Source organism: Ruditapes philippinarum, unplaced genomic scaffold, assembly GCF_026571515.1.
Source record: "Ruditapes philippinarum isolate M1 unplaced genomic scaffold, ASM2657151v2 ctg3014_1_1_1_1, whole genome shotgun sequence".
Taxonomy (NCBI): domain Eukaryota; kingdom Metazoa; phylum Mollusca; class Bivalvia; order Venerida; family Veneridae; genus Ruditapes; species Ruditapes philippinarum.
This window is the reverse complement of record NW_026851588.1, coordinates 205316-225162: the sequence shown is the minus strand read 5'-3', so window position 1 is coordinate 225162 and position 19847 is coordinate 205316. Positions and strand designations below refer to the sequence as shown.

Sequence of the window (19847 nt, the reverse complement as noted above, 5' to 3'; positions counted from 1 at the left end):
TGGACAGATTGTGTAACATAAATGAGGTTATTTGTACTTTTCTTAACACCGACGCAGTACGTGAGCTAGTGATTCAAGGCTAGTAAGTTCAATGTCAATATGACCCATTATACGACTAACCGCTTTATTGACATAAAAATTATACTTAGATTATTTGAATTTATTAGACGGGGGTGCCAATGCGGAAGTCTTAAATAGACGCAATTAAAAAGCTGATTATTTACCAATGCGGAAATCTTAAAATAGATGCGTCTACCTTTTAGGTAACCTTGAAGGGCCCTGATACATGTTTACTGTTATTGTCTTATCATTTGTCTACTAGTTGTTTAATTTCGCTCGGGAAAAGACAGCAGCTGGTCGTGTTTTGATTGTTCTCGGATGATCAAGTAAGTTATTGTTATCAACTAAAACAATTTAGATAAACCTATATTTTTGAAGTTTAGAATATTTTGTTGACATTTAAAATTTGTAAATGAGATCTTAAAAAGTGATTTTTAAAATAACTTGAAAATATTTAAAAGTATAGTTAATTCGTCGATTTCTTTATTTTTATTTTAATCTTTCTATTTTCGAGACAAGGAAATTTATTTATTGATGAAGAGGGGCTTTTATTTCTTTTTAATAAACTGTAAGGTTTGTAGACTATTGAAAGACATGGTAAACTTTGTGGATAAGGTAAAGACATAGATTTTAGATAGATTGTAACAACAAGGTTATTTGTACTTTTAAGGAATAATGTAAGCTAAACGTCAACGCAGTACATGAGAAACCTAGATAAGATTGTAGTTCAATGTCAACATGTCCCACTATACGACCCACCGCTTTATCGACATTATTAGATTATTTGAATTTTAACAGGACTGATATTGAGAAAAAATGAAAGCAATGGGTGTTTTGGAGCACAAGTTGTATATTCAAAATGTTAACCTTATATACTAAAGAAAAAAAATCAATTGACCTTGACCTGTAAAAAGATTAATTCATAAATGGGCTGGCTATAAGTACTTAAATGCGTCATACAGGAATAAAAAATGATATTGTTGTTAATTAGTGTTGTAGAAAACATAAGTTACACATAAGGCATATAGCTCAACCATCTTTGCTTTGTTTACATCTAAATTTCCTTCTAGCGATAAGCATTTTACGTCTTTTTTTCAAATCCATTATTACAGCAATTAAAAAAACACAAAACATATTTGCCCTTTTATCATAACGGAAATTATTCGTTTGCGAGACATAGTATGTTTTAGTTACCAATCCTTGAATAAACAAGAAAAAGAGATCATGAGTTTTCCTGGATATGAAAAGCTAAATTCTATGCTAGGGCAAGCATGATCATAACTCTATGACAACTTTTTTCTTTATTTCTGGCAACAAAGACAAACAATTTGTTTCAAATACTTTTTTTCAATGCTAGGTGTTTATGAATCTAACATTACATATTATATATGTATAAATACAGAATGTAAATGATTTATACAATAAGAAAATCTTTAAATCTTGAGAAATCTTTGGCAATCAAGGTCGTATAAAACAATCTTTCTATATTTCGGGTATTGAAACAGATGGCAGCAAATCAAGTTTTTTTTAAAAAAAAAAGAGTTCAACAATGGTGGAGAAATTAACGCCCGAAAATGTGTTTGAGGGGTCAAAACTACCTTTCAGTGAAAGAAAAGACTCATTCATAAAACTTAACAAAAGGTGTTTTATCTGAATTATCCTCATAATATTAAATATCCCGCAGGGTGGGAGCATTTTTTATCCCTAGGTGCATGAATCATCAAACTGTTACAGAGGTGTACTAGGCGATGATACATACCAAATGTAAATGTTGGCACTGTAGTTTGTTTTTATATAAACATTTTGATGTGTTTTCTAATACAGCAATCTATATAAGGCATGTGACCAATGGTTACCTCGGGGGTCGTGGTAAATATATTTCGTTTTTCTCGGCTGACATAGTTAAGGAGTAAATATTTTTAAAATAATTGACCAAAGGAATTGATATATGTCAGTGTTTTACAGAATAAGACTTAATTGTCATTTTCCAAAACAAGTCTATCTGTATTAGGTGATCCTAGGCGTTAGACAGATATTAACGCTTGGGCATGATAAATATCAATTTTGTGGGCGTCAACATGGCATTGCTACATGTCAATTATTTAAGCTCTGATCACAGTAGTTTTAACTGAATAAGACTTAATCGTATTTGAAATATATCTATATAACACAAGTGACTCCCGGGGCAGGAGCAATTTTGATCTGAGGAAGTCCAATCCTATAGGTCTTGCACATCGTCTTACTATCAGTAAAATTTCTGTGGAAGAATAGTTTTACTTCCCTCCCATCATTTAAAAGATATTTGATACAAAGCGGACACGAAATTTTGAAATGTATACACAATAACTAAGTGTGATCTTGACCCTGACTTAATTTGCACTCTGCACATCGTCTTTTTTATGGTTAACAATTTGCCGATTAGTATCAATTCCCTTCTACTGGTTCAAAAGATCCAGAACGGACACGAAATTGCTAACAGACGGGTGGACAAACGGATTGACCTTTGTTCGGGTGTATACTACGCACAAAGTCTTTCCTGGCAGAGCATTCTTATTTTTTATAATTTTAATTTATAACTAGCATAGATACAATTTTGTCGTTAGATTAAACTCATAACACGTAAATCGTAATTTATGAAAAACTGTATTGATATTTTATTTTGAATCAATCTCCCTTATACAATAGTTATTGCGGATAGGCTATGCATCTTATTTAAACTTTCAAATCCACAATAAAAGGTGTGTGAAATAACCCTACTCAGATTAAATTATTTTGAAATAAGCTAATCGTTGGTGATAAAGTTGAAATATGCTATGGTTACATTTTAGCCAATTGTCATAATTTGACCTACTTTTTAAACAGATTTTTTATTAGGATCGGGTTGTTTACTTTTGCATTTACTTTTTATTAGGCTAATGAAAGACTCGAGTAAAACCTTTGACTTTATGTTAAGTTTTCGTATTTACAGGTCATGTTTCAGTTTCCCAGAGTAGTATTTATAATGTTCAAACTGGTTGGAAAATCAATTCTTTAAAAAGATTGGAAAACCAAATATAACAACAAATGGTATGGTTTTTAGAGCATTGTGGGCAGCGATATATGCAATTTACAAGATTTGAGCAGTTTTACCTGTGCAATCTGAGTAAATGAAAGTCTTGCACCTTTGTCAAATACAAGCTTGATTTTATGATTTGTTTTGTCAGTAACTATGGAGGGTCTTCTACCAGAATTACAGGCACCTTGAAAATTAATTTGTGCCAATTTTTGAATTTATGAAACCCGTATTTCTGTACTTTTCACTGAGCATTAAGTTACTGGTGTCAAGTATTTGCAAAAAGAATAGAATCATTTGCACGTATATGGAAGTGTGTTCCTTTTATTTACACGTGAACAGATATTTATTGTTTATTATTTTAATACGAGGGCTTTAGAAAAGTATTCGGAATTGTTTCATTTTTTTATTTGTGCAACTATCGTGATGAAATTTTCAACACAGACACTTTCAGGAATTATGCTTATAGTCCAGTTGAAAAAGTAAAATATTTATAGTTATGTATTTTCTACAGTCACTAAGGCAACGTCTGGTGATGTCGAGCTGGGCAACTAAGATAAATTGGATTAACGAATACATATTTACCTGTTTCTAAAGAGATCAAAAATTGTATTTCCGACGTCAAAAGATGACCAAATTGCAAGTGACGTTCTTGCACACTTTTGTATTGACCAACGTTACACCATTGACTTTAATATGACGTCATTTCCGTAAACAACAGAAATTTAACACATCACTCTATTGCTATTATATCACTAGAGCAGCGGTATTTAATAAACATTTGCGTGCTAATATGAAACATGGCATCAGAGACGATCTCTATGATAAAGAATACCTGCCGTAAAAGTTCTATGAAGAAATCAAACATTTATGAGTGATACAACATATTTAAAAACAAGTCTACGCGTTATCAAGCGTGATCTGGTGTGTTCTGTATGGAAGAACAGTCGACAATTTGATGGCAATTTCGTATAACATCATGACAATACACCTCCCCACTCCTCTGTTGTCACCAAGACAACGCTGAGACAATAAGGAATTGACACCTTGAAACATCCTGCATATTCCCAAGATGTGATTTCTGGCTCTTTCTGGCGTTGAAATGAGCTACGTGACAAAAGATTTGATGACGTTCATAATTTGCCAATTGTTGTTCGAGGAACGATTCGTAAAACTCCCCAAGATCAGTTTAAGTCCTGCTTTGACAAGTGGATTTATAGATTGGAGAGGTGCGTATCATGAAGTGGAGAATATTTAGAAAAGGTGTGATTTTTATGCGTGGGACCGATTTTCCTGACGCTATATCTAATCCAGAAGTAAGTTGCACCGCTCATCCCAACCCTTCGTTTTCAAATATACTGTATAATGTGCATTAGCGCAAATGGCGATTTTTTAAGTGGATCATAGGCAAAATTCTCCATGGAAAAAACGTTGAATATTTTATCTAGTTATGTTTGTAAATAAAAAAAGTTATGAAACCTTTCCGGATACTTTTCTATTATTTCTAACAGCCCTCGTACTGCCTAATCCTGACTTATATTTACCTTGTTATCGCCGTTTCTTTGCTGTGGGAAGACGTTAGCTGAGTTTGTTAAATCTGTGTTGGGAGATTTTGATAGTATAAAACTTCCGAATTTTAAGAAATATTCTTAATAAAAATAAAATACTTACCGTTAGTTGTTTTTAATGTGAGAATTATGTATTGATTCCATAAAGCTTGGAAGATGTACCTAACAAGATTTTTTTATATGTGATTGAAAAACTTATACGATGTATCTATAGTAAACTCATTGTATTTTTTTAAACTTAGAGGTATATTGTTTGACAAAAAGAGCTTGTTCTTTGTAAACGCATGCTTAACAATGGAGATTATGTTGAGACAGACAGGATAAGACGATGAAGCTATTTCTACTTCTAAAGATAACCCGACGCAACATATTACATAACATACATAGTAGGATATCGTACTAAAATCTTTGCATAACCCATTATACGTCTTACCGGTTTATCGACATCAATGTCCTATCCAGATTATTTTTATAAGTGCAAGCTGGATTTGACTATTTTCACCTAAAGGGAAATTGAATTGAGCTAGCAAAAAGGACCGCTTAAAACGTGGTAAAGTATGTCCGTAGATATATCAAAAAGATATTTTTATTTATTGTTGTTCTATAAATCAAGTAATCAAACAGCATTGCCTAAGTCAATACAATATTTCAGTTGATACATAACAATTAAAAGCTTCACGAATAATGAAGTCAAACAGCAAAAATGCTTTTCAAAAATCTCAAATAGGCCATATACATTTTTAACAATATGCACATTAGGCAAAATGTGCATGTAGATAGTACACTTATGTCTCATGAGGTTGTTGTACTGAAAATTCGAAATAATGTTATTCCTGTTTATTTTATGTCTTTTATGATGTCCGTTAAAAGAGGCTGTGTATCATGCCATTTACATATGAGGAATTGGAACCGATTTCTCAATTGTTGGTCATAGTAATCGCTAGCTAGGGCCATTTTCTATAAACCCTTTATTCCATTTTAGGGCCAGAATTGGTGAATGCTTAGATAAAATGACGTGGAAAGTAACTTGCATGGACAGGCTCAATGAACTAGAATCGGCAACATTTTCGTTTTTTTTCCTGTTTTTGAAACAATGAATTTATGTGAACAATGCAATTAGACTTTGTTCAGGAAATACTTGCTATCAAAGACATCAGTCAAGTACTTAATTAATGAGTGGCCGTTCGTTTATTTTTTTAGTATTTAAATAGTTTTAATATTTTCCCCAGGCCAACATCAATGCCACACCTAATTATTTTTTAAGAATTCAAAATTTCTTGCCCACGCTGTTTCTACTGAACCGATAGGAAAAATCAAAATCATTTGGCAGAAGTATTATTTATAATTAGACAATGTGCGGACGCAGATTCGATCTACCTGAGATCAAAATGTTGATAAATACATACGCTCGCATATTTTGTTGTTGTCTATGCTTAAAAGGCTCCATCCGCCTTTTCATGCACTGCGAGTACAATTTCGCTATTTATATAGTAAGTTATTACGTAGATGAGTTGGAATTTCCAGTCTTTAATTAGATTGGAAAACCCATTTATTTATAGTTATACATCTTTGGTTTCCTTGTGTATGCTATTTTTAAAGACAGAAGTTTAGCAGTGCAAAAATATAAGGCGGTGACAATACATTGATCTATTAAAAGGCTAAAAATCATCGTGTTCTTTCGGGCGTTTCTCTAACATTGCAACGGAACTATGTGTTGTCCGTTCTATTATATCTTCAATCCTGAATAAAGTTATTGCTGTTATTTAGAAATAAAAGTATTGTGTCAAAAAGTGTAGTATTCGAAATAGTCAAAACTATGAAAACTTATCATGTCTTTGACTTTCATAGCTTAACAAGGCAAGCTTAGCATAAAGTTCTTTTGTTGAGATAAATATGAAGGACATTTATTATTCTACCTTCATATACCAAAAACTGTGAAAAAACGCTTTGTTTAGCGTGTCCAGACTGTAATATAGCTTTTATATATGTCAAGCAGTTTAGTCAAACTCACGCAAGACAATAATCTACATCGATTAATTGCATTCTGTAACGGTGAAAGTGCCACAAGTGGAGCAAGCCGTGATGAAAAAGGCCAAATAGAAGAAACTTAAATACCCCATAACATGTATACACAATAATAATGTTGTGCTGGACAATCTTAAAGGATCGAAAATATAGCTTCTTTAATTTAAGGGGGGACTTATTACGGCCTCAACATGTCACAAATAACACTGATGTGGCTTAAAAAATAGAAAACAACGAAATCCCTTAAAACGCCCGAAACGGAGCATCTATTTATGAATGTGTTTAAGAGTAATGCATTTTTATTTATGCGTAATAATATCTTAAAGTAGAATACATGGGATTTTAGCTGTAATCTTTAACGTAAGATTATTTCTATATATGGTCACGATTCAATTTCTTCAACTCAATTACTGTAACAGTCAAAAGTTGGCTTCCTAATACGAATTAACAACCCATATCATGCTATAATGCATTATCCCCCCTCCAATGAAGTTGAAATGCGAATATATAAAGTGCATATTTCCGTTTGTCAATCTGTCCGGGCCAACATGAATACATTCCGTTCAGAGAGGGGTAAACAACATAATTCGCCGGTTAAAGCAACACTTGTTACTGAGTAATGTGAAAAATCCACATAAAGATGGAAGAAAAAACAGACCAATGGGTGCTTAAAGTTGAGTCTTTGAGATAATAATGTGTCCTGTTGATCCTCTTGGTTATCTGTCGTTATTCTTTAACATCCCCTTCTTTACCGCATTGTTTAGACTGGTCATAACTGAAAGGATTGATCTTTAGGTGAACCTCTTCAGAAATTGGGTAAATGGTTTACGTCTTCGCATAAGAAGGTAGCATAAACTAAAAAGTAGATTTGAAGTGCCATTATTAGATATATTTTTTGCTCTTTATTTGGTGATAATGACATGTTACAAGAGGAAATATTTGTGGTTGACGAAGGGTTATTATTGGCACATGAATATTTTTCTGGATATGGGGTGTCATATTACACACGCTCGTATTATGTTATATTGTACTATTTATATAGTAAGGTATTGCATAAAATTGTCTTCGATACGATTGTCAAACCGTTGTTGTATTGACATTTTAAGTTTTAGGTTTGCCTCTTTGTGTGTTTGTATTTTTTCTGTGTAAGGCAGACTTATTACATCACCTGGTGATACTTTTAAATTGATCTGTTTGAAACGGTGTTAAAGGCGTTCAAAATTGACTAATTATACCACTGTTCATAAAGGACTAAATAAAAAAGCGCATTTTGTCCTTCCGGAGTTGTTAATTGTTATGTCTGTATTATTTTCAAAGCTATGTATGTTTTTTGCATTCAATCAGGGATATTTTATCGCTCATTCTTAAAGATCAACAGTATGATCTTATTGTTTTGTTTGCTATGATTTATGTCTAGGGACTAAAATTAATCTTCATCCTTTTTGTATATTGGCAGCCATTTGTCAAGTTCATGTCCTTTGATAAATGAACTGCCAAAAATGTCATTTTTGTTCGTATTTCTTTTTCATATTAAACGTTGACGTCTACTTATATCGGTGCAATTGGCATGTATGGTTTACAACTACAGTACTGTTTATTAACAGCCTCAATCAAACCAAGCTTGCAGCATTTTCAATTTCGTCATTTTTGAGGATCCAGTTTTTCTCCTTTTTACGGTATTAAACATGGTGTTATTAGCTCCAGGTTGTGAGCGAATAATTATATTGGTATGCTTGACTAATTAACAATCAGTACAACACAAAATATAATACCATAGTTTGTATGATAAAGATAATACATTTTCAATTGTCAACTGATTTCGAAAAGAAATATAATGCCACACGGGCAAGTTACTGTCCCTGGTGCTGAGTTCGTAGTCGATTGGGCAGGCCGTGTCGATTCCATAAAATCCGTCCATGTGAGTCTTTCATCCTCCCCCCCTCTCGGAAGACTCTGGGGTGTCTTTCATTAGTGGAGTCTGTAGCTTGTCTGTGGGTGTCTTCTCACGAAGACTGCACGTCGGGATGCTACCCCTAGTGCCCCGGTTCCAGTCTGTTCCTGGGGTCAACTGTCTCTCCAGTGTCACCAATCTATTCCTGGTTGCCATCCAGTCTTTCCTAGAAGTCACTGGTAAACCAGATGATCAATGTGGATAATACAGTCTTAAACGCACCTTTCTGAGGTCTGGTTCTCGACTGCGGATCTTCCTCCATCGTCGGCTTGGTGCCCGCCAGATGTTTCGGCTCTTATCCAAGTACATCTGTAATGGCGGTTGGGCCCACCGTCTTACGGTGTGGAGGTTGATCGCATCCAGCTTGTCTCCTCGCGTCGTAGCCACAGCCAGCTAAGCGCCCGCTCTGCAGCCTGGCTCAGCTTCTGGATTGCCCGGCGCCTGTCTCTGCCAGTGGTGCCAACAGCTGTCATCAGTCTACATACAGATTGCGCACAGAACCCTCTAGCGCCTACTTCGATGGGGAATAGCCAAGTCCGCCAACCTCGGTGTCGGCACTGCTCAAGTAGTTCAGTGTACTTGGCCTTCTTCCTCTCATAGGCATCTTCACATCTCGTCTCCCAAGGTACTGTCAACTCGATGACAACGAGCTTCTTCCCTGTCTCGGACCACAGTACAATGTCTGGTCTCAATAAATTAGATAAATACAAAATCCCTAAAGAAAGCCCAACACGGCAAAATTGAAAATGTTGCAGGCTCGGTTTGATTGAGCCTGTTCATGGACGGTACTGGAAAGTGCAAGTTACCGTCCGGACCGTCAAGTTGGTCTGGACGATTCCCGGGAACACAAGCTTCTTTCCTAGATCGACTGACATATTCCATCCTGAGGTGCCGTCAAGGATCGATTTCTTCTGTGAAGCTTCTGTCTTCGCAGTTTCAGCCGGTCTCACAAAGTTGATGTGGCCTGCCTGTGAGTTACTTCTGCGTGGCTTCTTCTTCTCCCCTTCCAGCCAATCGGCAACCTCTCTGAGGACGTTGTCGTGTCGCCAGCGATATCTGCCCTGTGTCAGTGCTGTGGAGCAGGAAGATAAAACATGTTCCAGAGTGCCTGGTTTCTTGCACAGACTGCATGTTGGGTCTGTGATTAGTCCCCATCGGCAGAGGTTAGCTGGAGATGGCAGGAGGTCATGAACTGACCTGAGGAGGAAGGATAGACGAAGTGGTTCATACATCCAGATGTCTTCCCAGGTCAGCTTCCTTTCCATGGTTTCCCACGTTGTCCATGCACCCTGCGCACCCATCTCTACCGCTCTGGCCTGTCTCTTGTTCTCCTCTTCCTTCCGTACTTCTGACTGTATCAGGGCTCGCCTCTCAGTCTGGTTGGCTTGGCTCCATAGGAGTGTTTTGGTTGCACCAATACCTTGTCGTCCGACAGCCGTTACACCGACGATGTCCTTGTGCATGAGAGAGCTCTCCGCCTGGCTGACAGTCTCTGTCGCTGACCACTTTCTTCCAGTACGGGTAACGATCCCTGCTTCCCGGATCTGCTCGTCTGGGGAGTCTCTTAGGGTAAGCACCAGTCTTGTCTTCGCCGTCTTGAATTCTTCTACCAGTGAAGATAGTGGGAGTTGCAGTTTGTTGGTTTTCCCATACAGTCCAATACTGGAGAAACTGGGTGAGATTCCAAGCCACTTGCGAAGATGTCGGCTGGTGATTCTCTCTAAGGCTTCTATTGTTGAGCTGGGTACCTCGTACAGCATCATTGGCCAGATCAGCCTTGGTAGTAAGGCATGCTGGTACAGCCAGGCCTTGAACTTCCCAGGTAGGTTGATCCGGTCTATCTTCTTCAGCCCGTCTTCTACCTGGTTCTCTAGCTTCTTGACGTTGTCCTTGTCTACTAGGCTGGCATCAAACCACTTACCAAGGCACTTGATAGGGTTCTTCGTGATGGATGGGATCTCCTCGTTCTGTACTCGGAGCACGAATCTGTCTGTCGTCTTGCCTTTCTTGATTATGAGGGACCTGGACTTTACGGCCTTGAATTTCATTCGGGCCCATGACGCGACGTCTGTCAGTGCTGTCAACATCCATCTAGCCTGGACGTGTGTTGGTGTCGTCAACGTGAGGTCATCCATAAAGCCTCGGCTTGATGGGAGGTAGATACCTGACTCTGTCTTTTGTCTGCGGGTCTCTCTAATGGCAGCATTGATGAGCAGACAATTTTTAACATAGGTGGCAATAAATAATGTAATTCAACACGCTGACGTACTTCCGTAAACGATTCAATGTCTTACGATCTTACCCTTGGCCGACTAACCGCTTTATTCATGAATAGCTCCAATGTTTACATTGTACTGAATGAATTTTACTTCCTTTATAGCTAAATGGAGTCAGAAACGCCTTCGATCATAGTAACCGTTTATCAATATCTTCAAGAGTCATGCATTTTACTATAATTTAAGTGTTATGCCGGCTCGCCACGGCGAGCCGGTATTACGTTAGGATTTTACTGAAAAACAACCTAAAACTCCGAATCCATCCAAAAATTTAATCGAAGCTTGGCTTCCAGCTTTCTACAGAATTTATCTATCAGGGCTAGGATCCAAAACTATTTAGCCAATCAAATTTAATCTTACATAGCGTCAAAAAACCTTCAATTTTCACGCCATTTTTAAAAAGCAGCAAGTATTATTTTGAGCGCAAAGATATAATGATGATTAAAATGTTTGTTTTCATGAATTCTTTTCAAAAAATCATATTTACACTGACTTTTGTTTTAGCGATCTCACCTGTTCCTCTGTAGTAAGTTTTCGTTTGGTTAATTAACATAAGTGTACATCTGGTTCTGTGCATTTTTTTCTTTTTCCTTTTTTCCGGTCATTTTATCCTTTATCGGTATTTAGTGTATATATTTACTGGCCGGGGTCCGGGAGGCCCGGACTGGCCGGGATCCGGGATCGTATAAGATAAAGAGGAAAAACTAATAAACTATATTTGTGTTGATTATTGTCGTAATGAAGGGACATTAAACATTAAGTTTTTTTATTGTATGTAATGAACGTTAAATTAATCAAACTTAGGATAAAAATATATTTAGAGGTATTTATTAACAAACTTAAAATGCGGAAATCCCAATACTTATAATTATATGCCTAATTAATTGGAAAAAAACAAAGACTACATTCTTGCGATCCCAGCTTTTCTGAAAACTATATTCTTGAACTGGCCAATTCCTTGGATCTCTTTATATTTAAATACGATCCCGGCTTTTCTGAAAACTATATTCTTGAACTGGTCAATTCCCAGGATCCCTATATGTTTTAATAGGATCCCGGCTTATCTGAAAAACATCTTAGACTGGTCAAAATCCGGGATCCCTATATTTTTTTTAATAGTATTCCGGCTTTTCTGACAACTTGTGTTTACTTTAGGACTTGTGTCTGTCACTCATTCCGATACTAAATAACATATTACAACTTAACTTCGTATAAACAGACGTCTTTATGAATTCTACCTATCTAAGATTTTTTTGGTCAAGGTCAACAGGCCATACAGTAAATGTGCATAGACATAGGGACTTCATTCTATCTGTTTACATGCATCTTCATATATACTCATATTCCTCTTTGTTAAACTTAGAGAACTGGCTTCCATAACTTTTTTCACTTTTATTTTGATGTTCGCTGAAGTCTCTTCAGCTAAGACTTCAGCTAACAGAACTATCATTTTTGCATTTAAACGCACCCCTGGAAAAAAATTACGAAGCGAGTCGCTACTAGCTTTTTTAAAAGCTAACCTTGTTATATCTTAAATTAGAAATATCAGGATTTCAGTTATAATCTATAACGAAAGTTTTATATTTATTGATATAAGTCACGAAAAGCTTATATTAAATCCAATGCGAAATTGCAGCAAAATTACATTTACAATAATTGAAATGAATTTTTAAGATTTTATCAAAATCTGGACACGTTTTCTTTCATTCACCTGAGCACAAAGTACTTTAAGTTGAGCTTTTTGAGATAGTTTACCGTACGTCGTGCGTCGCTATCTACATTTTATTTAAACACTTTTTTTAAACACAATGTGGATTTGGACCATATTTCACACGATTGAAATGATTTAAATGAGCCTCTACAAAAGCTGTGTTGATATTTAAATATTTTATGTAAGCTAAAAATAGATTTTAAAAGTACAAATTTAAAGATATTCTACTCCGGAACCACATTGCCTAGAGATTAGATGATACTTGAAATATTTTCTAGTGTTTTTCTATTCCAAGTATGTTCATATTAATACCAAGAGAATAAAGTTTGCCTCAATCAATGGGTACTGCCATTATAACTATAAAATAATATAATATGTTATACCGTACTTAAAAGCTACAGAGATTCGTACCTACAACTGGGGTACAGCTTGTTTATTTATTTTTAAAATAATGTTCAATATTCAAATTTTACATAATGATATAAATACGTTAGGACGTACACGCGCTTGGACCATGGTTATTAAATAATTATGACTACATTTTTCTAAATATAGAATATCGTACATTACGTAAGCTTGTAGATATGTATTTATTAGGGCAATAACATTGATAAATGTTAAACTGATATGTTACTAATGATATTGATATCATATACGAGGCATTGTTATGATATAAAGGAACATACACAATTAAATCGACTAAAATATGTGTGCCTTTCCTATTTTCAGTCCAGTTAAAATGTGCAGGGGTTTATTATTTTAACATTTTATGCATTGCCAATTGCTCAATTTCTAACGCAATTCTTTTGAAATTCGTCAAATTGCCATGATTTGGTTATGTGTTTTGCATACTCAGATTTCAGAAATGCTGAAAACACTATACATTGTATTTATAAAGATATCTTCTGTGCGACTGCTTAGAAGATATCTGTGTTTATTTAAAAAATGCCATTAAAAACACTGAACAATTTGTCCAAAGAGAGATGTAAACGTTTACCTTAAATATAGCCATATTTCCTCGTATTAGTTTTTTGGCAGTCTTAATAAATCCTTGAATAGGTTATTACAAATTAATCATTCTTCACAATATTAACTTGTTTTTACAGATTAGAAACAGTCTAGAATAGTCTTTTCATCTGGAGAACAAATTAGAATGTCTCTTCCACGCCCTGCATTGGTGCATGCCAGTCAACTGGAGACCTTCAACCTCTTGAACCGAATTAGAATGTCTCTTCCACGCCCTGCATTGGTGTATGCTAATGCCCATTCGAACAGCGATCACCGATCCGTAATGACACCATTTCAACTTAATAGAGTAGAGCAAATCAATTGCATAGGCGTAGAGGCAAGACGTCGAGAGTGTCATTTTGTTAACAGCATGACAGCGGTACCGGAAAATGATGACGATACTCAACCTCAATATGAGGTTTCAGGAAACAGACCCACCTCTGTGTTTGCAGGTATATTATATTTTTGATTAGTTTAAATGATAATTTTAAAAGAAACATGATTTATAAATATCCTACCAAATATATGATCAATTTTGATAAATATCAACATGTCAATGATTTCATATAATATGCTTTACATATTTATTTCAGCCTTTGACCTTTTAGAACAGCACAGAACTGTTATGAAAAAAAAAATTGTTCAAACTATGCTTTTACGAAAGAGTGAGCAGAGTGTTTCAACGATTGTGACAGTATTTTCTTATCTCCCGAAATTCTAGCAGAGACTGAACAAACTGAACATTTATCCTTTCCGTATTTTCAATATGCATTCGTAAATACATTACTATTTCCGTTTCCAAACACATATTCCACTCTTTCTTCATTTCCCTAAATGTTCCATAGATTTCAAAAACATGCGTTTTATTTCTTGTTTTTTCAGTACCAGTGAACGAAAGCATTGAAAACTTCATAGACTACTACACTCGACTTCTGCGTGAAGAAAACGAAAGGTTGAAATATCGTCATTACTGCATACGCTGTAGAGAGGAAGTCCGCAGCGTTGTATTCATGAGTTGCTTATATCCACACCTTTTAACTTGCCAATCCTGTGCCAATCATTACGACAGATGCCCAATATGCAATACGGTAATTAAAGATCTTCTGTTTCTTCCAAGTGAGTGATAAGAATGAGATAAGAGATTTGATATCATTCAAAAATTTACTGCCTAAAATGTATTCATTCTTTTTGAAATATATTCTATGATTTTCTTCTTATACAAATCTTCAATCCATTGTGAATTAAGGTTGAATTTCTATCACACTTTTACCTACAGCATACTACAGTATATAACTCATTTCACATTCTTTTCAGGTTTCTTTTTATTATTATTATTTTACCTGCATCAATAATCATCTTTCATTTGTAAATATAGTTTTAAATACTTTCAGTATAACTAACTTTGGGATGAAACCTTTTTGTATTATTCTTTTCATGTTTCTTATTGTATTATTCTTTTCAGGTTTCTTTTTTTATTATTATTTTACCTGCATCAATAATCATCTTTCATTTGTAAATATAGTTTTAAATACTTTCAGTATAACTAACTTTGGGATAAAACCTTTTTATTGTAGTAATCTCAAATCAGTTATTGTTGTTACATATATTGGTTTAACTCTTAATAAATATAATGTATGTTCTCAACTGATATACATTTGCACTGCGCTTTTACAACTATATACTTCATTACAATGTGCTCAACAATGTGTTCGAATAGTGTCTTGAAATTTATATTTTCGGGACATTAAAATATTTTTAATGAAAAAATTAAAAAAAAACAATCGTTATGAATAATGTAATATTTTGCATAAATGTGTCTGTGCTAACAAAACAAAAACAAGACAGAAATGAAAACATGTGATTTAATGTTAGTTTTTGTATTTAAAGTTAATTTAGATTAGTTACAAATCATAGATGTAGCAAGTAATTCGAGAGGACATAAATATATCGCAGAGAATATACTTATTAACTGCTGTATAATGTTACCCTAATATTGGTTTATTACATGCTCGTATTATCATGTTATAAATGTGATATATTTTAAGATAGAATGTTGATGTTAATATAATTATATGGGTATATAGATAATAGTTTTATTTTGAGCTGTTTACGAAGTTCTTTTTTATTCAGTGCGAATGTGAAATATGTGTTTTAAATATTATGTAACATTTATGACAAAGTGGATTATTTTCAAGCTTGTAATATTTGCCCATTATGTGTTCACAAACATATATTTTTAAACTTTACAACATTATTTTTTGATGTGTTCATATTTAATATTTACTTTCATATTTAATTAAATTTATATACAAATATTGCCTTTCACTAAAATGTGATTCCAGGGATAAAGGTTGTCAGCCTTTTTAATTTCTCATTAACGAACCAATGAAATAAGTTCCTAGCAGTAGTATATCTCCTAAACTTTTCAAAGTATTTATTTGAACTTAAAAATAAATATGTGGTTAAAAGGAAAAAATAAACTCACACCATTTCTACATTTACTTGTCTTGAAAACAGCTCTAAAATACGAGGGTTGTTCAAAACGTAATAGGACTAAGATTATTGCGTTTCATTAATTGAAAAAATTAAAACAATGAAAAAATTACGTAAAATGCATAATACTTCAGATTTATGATACTCGTTATGTATCTCAGAGTAAAATTGTATGGTTTTGTAATATATTTAAAGATAATATAACAATTTGTAAATTAGACTGACTACCTTTAACCCAACTTCTTTTCTGTGATTATAGATGTGTTCAGGTTTTATTTATTTTTGTATTTTGTTTTATGTTTTGACTTTTTGTAGAATTTGTATCATAGATTAAATGTGTACCTAAATATGACTTGCGCAAAGCTACATTGATATGCTTGTTGATCAAATCATAACTAGAATACAATACTCGAGAAAGATGTAATTCATTAGCCACACGTACGTATAATAAGAGCAAAAACATTCCGAGTAGCATGTTATTTAAAACGCAAATTTACATAATTATATAACTTAAAAAAAGTTAAAGCATACTTGTTTATTCCCACCAGTCAATAGTGGGTTTTATCTGTGAAATTAAGTTGATGAGAGAACATAAATATTAAGTTCACATTTATTATATGACCAACTTTTTGTTGACTTTTTAGAGTCTAGCCATAAATAAAAATGAATACTCGTTTTTAAGGTTTTTTAATGATTCCTTTATTGATATAACATAACATGAGAGGTATTTTCAATGTATAGTCTGCTTATCTTGCAATATTTCTGTCAGTTTTTGTCTTTTGGTCATATTGAACATATAGTGTGTTATGAAATATAATTTATCTGCAGATAAAATTAGAAAGAGGGTATTCAAATAGCGATATATGTCACTTCGTCCGTCCTATTTATTTATTTATTTATTTATATCTTGGAATACATTTGTCAGTAGTAAAACAAATATACATTAAGTTGTGATGAAAGCACAAATGAACTTACCTAAATCCAACAATAGTATTTTAGTCATGGCCTTTTGTTAATTTAAAAACAAACTTAACAATTGGTTTATTGAATTGTAATAAATGTAACAATGAATGTTAATATGTTAAGGAAAAAATGCTCGTCACATACTACAATGTACTACTTTAATGAGATTGTAAATTGTTATTCTGCTTTTAAAGCTTTTTTGTATAGAATTAATACTCAATACTTATTATTTTTCATAAGTCTGTAATCCAACGTATGTATTGATTACTATTATCAACAAAGAATCTTTGAAATTAATAATTCTAGTAAGCTCGATACGTATAGTATTATCAAAAGTACGTTTGGAAAAGAGAAGTATCTTAATTGTATAATAAGTACTAAATTCAGAATAGTCATTCGTGTTTAAGATGTTTTGTTCATAAAATATTGACTGGAGGAGAAAGGTTTAGAAATATTGAAAGAAATCAACGAGTTGGTTTAAAATTCATTATGAAGTGAAAACTGGATATCATTTTTCCATAGCTTGTCCTACAAAAAGAATATAAAAATTTTGCCAAAAAACTACTTCTTTTGGCCAAATGTACATAAATTTTAAGGGTAAATGAATAACTCATAACAGAATAACATAAAGAAATTGTTTAAAATTTATATTCTATGCAACTGAAGCTAGAGAAACAACTGGTAGCTATATAATTCCAACAAATTTTAAACATCGATAATTTTATTCTAAGTATTTATTTCATGACTGTGATATTATATATGTAATATACGTTTTCTTGTATTTAGATGTTTTATGCATTTGTTTTATATGTTTATAAGTAATGTATACACGCCATTATTGTTTATGGCAATACACATTATGTTCGTGCCTTAATATAATCTTGAACCTTGCATGTCCTGATTTATGATTTTTTTGCTATAAGGAAATGATTTAGATTTAATATACGGGCATTTGTGCATGTAAGAGTAACATTCCATTCATAACTTTTCATCAGCCATTTTCTTTTTCAGAACAATACCTACCCCAAGCCTAATCGTACAAGTAAAGCTACCTCGCTTAAATTGTATTTAATTGTATAAATTAAAATTAGAATTGCCAAAAACAAAGAAAAAAAAACTTATTAATTTATTTATTTCAAAAGCTTTTTCACTTGACATGGCTTAATGTTATGGCTTTTGTTTAATTTTAAGTAAACACAAGTTTCTCTCATATTCTGAGATTGATATTTTACAGCGATCGAGTTATATTAATTCAGCGGACGTGCTTTAACTGTACATTTACATGTACATAGTAATATGGAGATATGAATTACATTTACACATTTTACTCACATTGTTTTATTTTCTTGTATCCTTTATGTATCAAGGACTTTTTTGACAGGTTTTGTTTCATTAAATAGTGAATGATATACAATGTTGTAAAAACATTCACGTTGAAGCTATGACCAATGCCGACAGGATGAGTGTCGACTATGCTGCTCGTCCTGCCTGTCCCTTTCAATTAACAGTGAATGTTATATATGTTATGAAACAAATCGTTGTATGTACCTTTTAAAAACTAAGAAAAATTCACAATAACGATAGTGTGTGTAATCTGATCTAATAAGGAAGGAAATTGTAATCTAAGTGCCGAAAGATCTCAAGTGCATTTCGCATTTATTCTAACCATTTAACAATGTACCATATTATTCACGATTGAATATCTAACTGTTTTATTTGTTTTGATCATGACTATTTGTTTTATATCATTATTTGAGTGTGTGACAATTGTATTTCATGAAAACATATGTCATGAGCCCTTTTATATACTATCTGTTTTTGGTTTGAATAATGAAAATAAAGTTTGCTTTGTCAAACAAAATAACTCTGTAAAGCTTTGTGCTGTAAATATGTGAATAATAAATGAATAATTTTCTATATACAATCTGTGTGACGATAAACGAAATCTTGTTAAATATAATAAAGAGAAAAATATTAAACAAGATTTTCTTGTTGTGCTTCGAGTATTCTCTTGGTATTTCAGTGTCATTTTTATGCTCCCCAAAGGGAGAGCATATAGTCGCCGCCATGTCTGTCCAGGCGTCCATCCGTCACCTTTTCTTGTCCGGGACATAACTCTGAAACTACAAGAGTTATCAAGAAGAACTTTAATAAGTAGATAGATCTTATTGAGTAGAAGTGCAGTGCAAAAGAACCGTAACTCATTCTTGCCTAATTTTGGAGTTATTGTCCTTTTACACTTTGAACAGTGTCCGAGACATATCTCTGAAACTATAGGAGTTATCAACAAGAAACTTTGGTGTCACATAGCTCTCATTGGGTAAAATTTAATGTGCACTTAAAAACAACCGTTGAGCGTAAAGTTGCTGTTTTGTCTGTTCGTCAGTATGTGCGCCGTATGTCCGTCCGCATTTTCTTATCCGGGACATGTTTTTTGATAGATCCCCTTTCTTCAATTTTACACTTTGAACTTTGTCCGGGACATAACTCTGAAACCACAAGAAATATCAACCAGAAACTTTGTACACTAATAGATCTTTTTGAGTAGATATGCAATGCAAAAAAACTTACTTCTGCCTTTCCTTAGATTCAAATTAATGCCCCCTTTTCTCATTTATACATTTTGAACTTTGTCCGAGACATAACTCTGAAACCACAAGAAACTTCGTAGGTATATAGTTCTCATTGAATATTTATGTGCAGTGCTTTGTCAACATAAGAACAATAACTTAAAACACGA

General features: G+C 33.6%; 1 long non-coding RNA gene across 1 annotated transcript; it reads left to right on the top strand.

The window, feature by feature from the left end:
* Positions 1-251: 251 nt before the first annotated feature.
* Positions 252-19088, top strand: LOC132753199 (uncharacterized). The gene is made up of 3 exons (XR_009628926.1): positions 252-386; positions 13750-14103; positions 14534-19088. It is a non-coding gene; the product is annotated as an uncharacterized LOC132753199 (long non-coding RNA).
* Positions 19089-19847: the final 759 nt, after the last annotated feature.